Here is a 7,500-nt window from a genome sequence, read left to right as displayed (position 1 = left end):
CCCTATGCTTTACCACGCCTCTCTGTGCTTTATAATGCTTCCCTATGCTTTACCAGACCTCTCTGTGCTTTACAATGCTTCCCTATGCTTTACCAGACCTCTCTGTGCTTTACAATGCTTCCCTATGCTTTACCAGACCTCTCTGTGCTTCACAATGCTTCCCTATGCTTTACCAGACCTCTCTGTGCTTTACAATGCTTCCCTATGCTTTACCAGACCTCTCTGTGCTTTACAATGCTTGCCTGTGCTGGCAGTAAGCACTTTTAAAAACACTAATAAAGGGATTTAGAGAACCGTACCTTGTTTGAGGTCATCGTTTTGTACCGAGTCGTCCGCTATCAGCTGAAACACGTTGAATTTCATTTCCTGCGGCCGCACTAAGCGGCTGTCCTCTGACGTTGTGATTCTGTAGTAACTGACTTTGCTCATGTTGTCTGTGAAGAGAGAAGATCACAGCACGGATTCACAATCAGACATGAAAAAGCGCGCAAGCTTATGGTCTCAACAGAAAAGCCAGCCGTGACGATGCGGTCGAACCCGTGCCAAGACAAACACACCGCCACGTGCTGAAAACACAGTTTCAGCGTGGGCTTCCCACCTCACTAAACTCACTAACTAACTAACTAACTGACTACTCAGAGCACAGTTTTGAAAACCCTGATCAAATTGATTCGATTACCTCTCGAATTTCAAAGATTACTTCTCTTATAAAAGTGCCCCCTAGTAAAAACACAGCAAAGTGTAATACAACACAGTGACAGCATGGGAAAGCACAGACAAAGCATTGTAAAGCACAGATAGGTGTGGCAAAGCATAGGGAAGCATTGTAAAGCACAGAGAGGTGTGGTAAAGCATAGGGAAGCATTGTAAAGCACAGAGAGGTCTGGTAAAGCATAGGGAAGCATTGTAACGCACAGAGAGGTCTGGTAAAGCATAGGGAAGCATTGTAAGGCACAGAGAGGTCTGGTAAAGCATAGGGAAGCATTGTAAAGCACAGAGAGGTCTGGTAAAGCATAGGGAAGCATTGTAAAGCACAGAGAGGTCTGGTAAAGCATAGGGAAGCATTGTAAAGCACAGAGAGGTCTGATAAAGCACAGGCAAGCATTGTAAAGCACAGAGAGGTCTGGTAAAGCATAGGTAAGCATTGTAAAGCACAGAGAGGTCTGGTAAAGTACAAGCTATAGGTTAATGTGTGTGGCAGCTGCTAATCCTAACCTTCTCCCAAACTTACCTGCTGTGATTTCTTCTTCCTTTGTGTCTTACAGTGAATGCTTGATCTGTCCTTGTGTGTGTGTGTGAGAGAGAGAGAGAGGAGAGAGAGGGAGAGAGATTGATTCTGCAAGATCAGCTCAGTTCATAGGATCTTTATACACAGGCCCCCACCCACTCCACTATTGTCATCCAACCATTTCTGTGCCAAATACTATCCTTATTGAAATTAAATACGGACCAAAACAAGCAAGCCATGCAAAATAGCTGTGGATTTATTGCACAAGCACAGGATTGGAAATACGATACCCGTTGCATAACAGTTTGATCCATGCCTGCTTTGATTGAATCACCCCCAGTTATTGCATGTTCCCCGCACACTGCATTTTGCAAAATCTCACTTTATTGTTTTAAAGAAATAAAACAGAACACAGAGCTAAGGTTTCGGTCGCCAGACCTTCGTCAATCTATAGTCATCTTGGAAACGTCAACCCATTTTAAAAGAAGAGCACGCTTTGCAATCAATCAGTTCAATTGAATAGTCTTCAACCGGATATCAATTATCTAAGAGCCATCAAATGTCACACTATTAAAGAGAATGACGCCTGATAGGTATAGCGGAGGCTTTCTATACCACGAGTCGTAACATTATACGTGATATATTATATAATATTAAATATATTTCAATGTCACAATTTAACCAATATAACACTTCCAGAATTATGATATATATGTAGGGCAGTAGTGTGGACTCTTGACTGGAGGGTTGTGGGTTCAATCCCAGGTGGGGGACACTGCTGCTCTAAGAACATAAGAAAGTTTACAAACGAGAGGAGGCTCCATTCAGCCCATCTTGCTCGTTTGGTTGTTTGTAGCTTATTGATCCCAGAATCTCATCAAGCAGCTTCTTGAAGGATCCCAGGGTGTCAGCTTCAACGACATTACTGGGGAGTTGGTTCCAGACCCTCACAATTCTCTGTGTAAAAAAGCGCCTCCTATTTTCTGTTCTGAATGCCCCTTTATCTAATCTCCATTTGTGACCCCTGGTCCTTGTTTCTTTTTTCAGGTCAAAAAAGTCCCCTGGGTCGACACTGTCTATACCTTTTAGGATTTTGAATGCTTGAATCAGATCCCCGGATTCTTGTACACTCTGTGCATTATATGCAGAGTCACTTCCAATAGGACAGTGATTTAACATCTCATCTGCAGGACGGAGCACAAAGAGGTGAAGTGACTCACTCAGTGAGTCAGACGCAGTCAGTCAGTGAGTCAGTGACAGAGGTGGGATTTGAACCGGTGACCCTCTGGTGATAAACCCTGTACTTTAACCACATAATCGCATCTTTACCTTCTGCGGTGTATCCTTCTCCCACGCTTATGCTTTGCATTGACGGATTTACGACTTTTTGTGTGTGTGTGTGTGTGTGACTCTAGCATACCTCGGACAGCTGATAGTTTATAATTCCCAAGCCTCGTTGTCTCCAAAGAAAAAACGCCAGAGTTTCGTCAGGGCAGATTGGGCAATGAGCTCCCGGTCACCGGCGTGAGCAGGACGCCTTGAGGAGGCGAGCGGACCCGAAGCACCGGCGCCAGACCCCGTGGGAACATTCCACTCCGGGACGATCAAACTCGCGTTACTGCGCCTCTGATTCCACTGTGCGCTGCAGCATGCTTTCAGTTCTGGCACACAACATAATAAACACAACTAGATTGTGACTCAGTGAATTATGCGTGACATTTGATTTATTTGGAATGCTGTTGAAGCTGACACCCTGGGATCCTTCAAGAAGCTGCTTGATGAGATTCTGGGATCAATCAGCTACTAACAGCTACTTCACCATACCTCTCTGTGCTTTACAATGTTTCCCTATGCTTTACCAGACCTCTCTGTGCTTTACAATGCTTCCCTATGCTTTACCAGACCTCTCTGTGCTTTACAATGCTTCCCTATGCTTTACCAGACCTTTCTGTGCTTTACAATGCTTCCCTATGCTTTACCAGACCTCTCTGTGCTTTACAATGCTTCCCTATGCTTCACCAGACCTCTCTGTGCTTTACAATGCTTCCCTATGCTTTACCAGACCTCTCTGTGCTTTACAATGCTTCCCTATGCTTTACCAGACCTCTCTGTGCTTTACAATGCTTCCCTATGCTTTACCACACCTCTCTGTGCTTTACAATGTTTCCCTATGCTTTACCAGACCTCTCTGTGCTTTACAATGCTTCCCTATGCTTTACCAGACCTCTCTGTGCTTTACAATGCTTCCCTATGCTTTACCAGACCTTTCTGTGCTTTACAATGCTTCCCTATGCTTTACCAGACCTCTCTGTGCTTTACAATGCTTCCCTATGCTTCACCAGACCTCTCTGTGCTTTACAATGCTTCCCTATGCTTTACCAGACCTCTCTGTGCTTTACAATGCTTCCCTATGCTTCACCAGACCTCTCTGTGCTTTACCATACCTCTCTGTGTTTTGCAATACTGTCACTGTTCTGAAGATTCGTTTTTTGTTGTGTCTTTTTTACAGACATTGCGTCAAGCGCGATTGCAGAAACATTTTTTTAAGGTATTCGGTGCAAGACCGGGCTTGCAGGCTCTCTCATTCGTGCGGTCTTAGCTGAGCAATTTACAACTCACCCACTTAAACACCTTCCTTATCGAATTAGTATTATTTTAAATTGAAAGCAGGTTGTAGATATTAAGATATGACGTAGAATTAGCTAATGGGTAACTCCCGCCGGGCTAGCGCGCTTTGCCGGCACCGTGTTTTCTCATCGCATCGCTGAGACTGACGGAACACGTTTATTTGCGTGGTTTAATCGTCTAAACAGTTTTATCTTTACCGCTATCATTTTATATTTTTTAATTATTAAAGCTACAATAAAAAATTAAGTATTTGATGCTGGACACACTTTATTACAATCGTTGTACGTAACTGTATTCACATTGATAAAGAGGAGTCGCTTGTGTTCTGGCTCTTTGAGCTAATTATATATATATATATATATATATATATATATATATATATATATATATATATATATATATATATATATATATATATATATATATATATATATCGTTGTTGAAGTGTATATATTAAAAGCAAGCACACACAGAGGCAGCGACAAAAACCAAGCCAGTCCATAGACAAAGCAAATAAAATGTGCGAATATTGAGAAATCTCAAGATTTACTGGCAAATGTCGACATTTACCAACTGACTCACTGTGTGTGTGTGTGTGTGTGTGACCCTTAGCAAGTCACTGAACCTCCTTGTGCTCCGTCCTTCGGATGAGACATAAAACAAACGAGCTCCTATTGTTGTCAGGAGGCTGTGTGGTCCAGTGGTTAAAGAAAAGGGCTTGTAACCAGGAGGTCCCCGGTTCAAATCCCACCTCAGCCACTGACTCATTGTGTGACCCTGAGCAAGTCACTTCACCTCCTTGTGCTCCGTCTTTCGGGCGAGACGTAGTTGTAAGTGACTCTGCAGCTGATGCATAGTTCACACACCCGAGTCTCTGTAAGTCTCCTTGGATAAAGCAGGCGTCTGCTAAAATAAATAAAAACCTGATAACACTTCTGACATTTAAATCTCAAGAGCAAGCGCGGGCGTTACTTGCTGTACTGTGAAATGGTTCTTATCCATTTCTCGTTGTGAATGGAATGGACTCTTGGGTAAGCGCGTCTGTCAAGAAACACATCATAATAAACCAGGAGGGCTACGCTTGCCTGTTCTTGAGAAATATTATTTGTCTGCAAGGATAGATCTGATCTCTCACAGCGGCACATTTATTATTATTCATTTCTTATCAGACGCCCTTATCCAGGGCGACTTACAATCCTTACAAGATATCACATTATTTTTACATACAATTACCCATTTATACAGTTGGGTTTTTACTGGAGCAATCTAGGTAAAGTACCTTGCTCAAGGGTACAGCAGCAGTGTCCCCCCCACCTGGGATTGAACCCACGACCTTCCGGTCAAGAGTCCAGAGCCCTGACCACTACTCCACACTGCTGCTGTTATCCAAGGACAGCGCAGCCAGCCACAATATAAATATATATAAAAATAAACCACATTAAAGCCCTTGCGCTGGCTATTACAAGCTTTCACAGTTATTTTCAGCAGGTGGATCGAGGAGGGGAGCAGCGACGGTTCTGGAACAAATTCAAATTTTTGAAGGGACGAGGTCAAGGCCAGCTCTTATTAAACACAGCTGTCGAGTCAATTTCAGTGCTGTTCAGACAGAGAGCAGACGCGTTGAAAAGTTGCGTCGGGTACATTCAGCGCTGAAGTATTGGGGGAAAAATAAACTAGGCGACTATTGAAGATAAACAAGGAGATGGATTGCGAAGCAGGGAGACTAAAACTGGCACAATAGTGTCGCTGCTCCTGTGATTTGTAAATAACGCCGGTTTCTTTAAAACCACTTTCAAAGTCTCTGCTTCGGGGCTATGGAGACATTTAAGAGTCGCTTGTTACTGTCTGAAAAACGTGCGTCTTACATTTCCAGTAAACCTCCAGATAAGTCGCGTTTAGAATTAGGCTTTCTAAAATAAACATAACTTCCTTGACAACTGTTTTGTGAAAGACCTCGAGTTAAAACGTTTGTCTTTTTTTTTAGTTGGAGACATACCAAATACATTTTTCATAAGCGTCTCACAAATTAAAACACTATATCTATCTATCTATCTATCTATCTATCTATCTATCTATCTATCTATCTATCTATCTATATATATATATATATATATATATATATATATATATATATATTGCAATGCGGCTCTGTACGAAATCAGTTAAAATGTACCGATGGTCAGTTTCCTCCTTGTGATGCTCGAGTCGCTCTCAAAATTGAATTACACTATGTAACACAATTTTTGTTCCTGGGTAGTAAGTGTTATTTCCTAATTGCTTATGCCTCAAAAGTATAGAAAATGGCTATTATTCCCCACAAACTTTGCTTTTGTGACCAGGACAGTGATATTTTGAAATGTACCTATTTCCAATGAGAAAATTTGTGTCTTTTCGTTCACATAAAGTCAGAAAAAAAACAACATATGAATCCAAATTAACATGTATTTATACTAAAGTAATACAAAAATGACTACAAAAGATTTAGAAGTGAGTAGTTTTTCGAGATTTACGATTATACTGTAAATCACTTTCACGAATCAGCCCCCAAATGTAGTCTCCCATCATGTTCTCGTTATACTGTCCTTGGCAGCGGCGTTCAAAGTCCAGTATATCCTGGTGGAAGCACTCGCCTTGCTCCTCCGAGTACGCTCCCATGTTCTCCTTGAATTTATCAAGATGAGCATCAAGGATATGGACTTTGAGGGACATCCTACAGCCCATTGTGCCGTAGTTCTTCACCAGAGTCTCAACCAGCTCCACATAGTTTTCGGCCTTGTGATTGCCCAGGAAGACCCGAACCACTGCGACAATGCTGTTCCAAGACGCTTTATATGCAGATATGTATCCACTTAGGCAGCTGGAACTAAACTGAACTGGTGGGCTTAAGGCCCCTGTATTTATACTACTATTTATATTACTGGAAAGTTCTTGAACGTTCTAGAAGTCACTCCAAGTTTACTCAGCACCGAATCTATCTGGAATGTTCTGGAAAATAGGTAAATTTCACAATGTCACTGTCCTGGTCACAAAAGCAAAGTTTGTGGGGAATAATAGCCATTTTCTATACTTTTGAGGCATAAGCAATTAGGAAATAACACTTACTACCCAGGAACCAAAAAAAAAATAAAAAAATTTGTTACACAGTGTTATTATTATAATTATTTTTTTAAGGAACCCGTTTGAAGAACAAACGCTCGCTTTGAGGGTTAATTCCGCTGCAGACGAAGCCAATCCAGAGACCTTCGAGTTTCTTTGCCTCCAGGCAGCTAACACCCAAGAACCGAAACTGGAGCAGAATATTTAAAAATAAAACACACACACACACACAGAGCACTTAAAAATGTAAAGACATTTCATTTTATTTGCTTAATTATTCATACAGTTTCTCCCCCCCAATTTTTTTTTTTTTCAATATTCAGAATATTTCATAAAATACATATAAACACACACACTAACAGACAGAGAGAGAGAGAGAGAGAGAGAGAGAGAGAGAGAGAGAGAGAGAGAGAGAGAGAGAGAGAGTCTCTTTAAAGGGACGGTAGGGGAGGTGAATCAAACTGGCTTGCTGGTTCAGTTACTGGACTGGATCAGCGGAGACACACAGCCTGCACAGAGCTGGTTTGACTGATGCAACATGAGCCTTC

This window comes from Acipenser ruthenus, unplaced genomic scaffold, assembly GCF_902713425.1.
Source record: "Acipenser ruthenus unplaced genomic scaffold, fAciRut3.2 maternal haplotype, whole genome shotgun sequence".
NCBI lineage: Eukaryota > Metazoa > Chordata > Actinopteri > Acipenseriformes > Acipenseridae > Acipenser > Acipenser ruthenus.
This window is presented reverse-complemented; position numbering follows the sequence as displayed.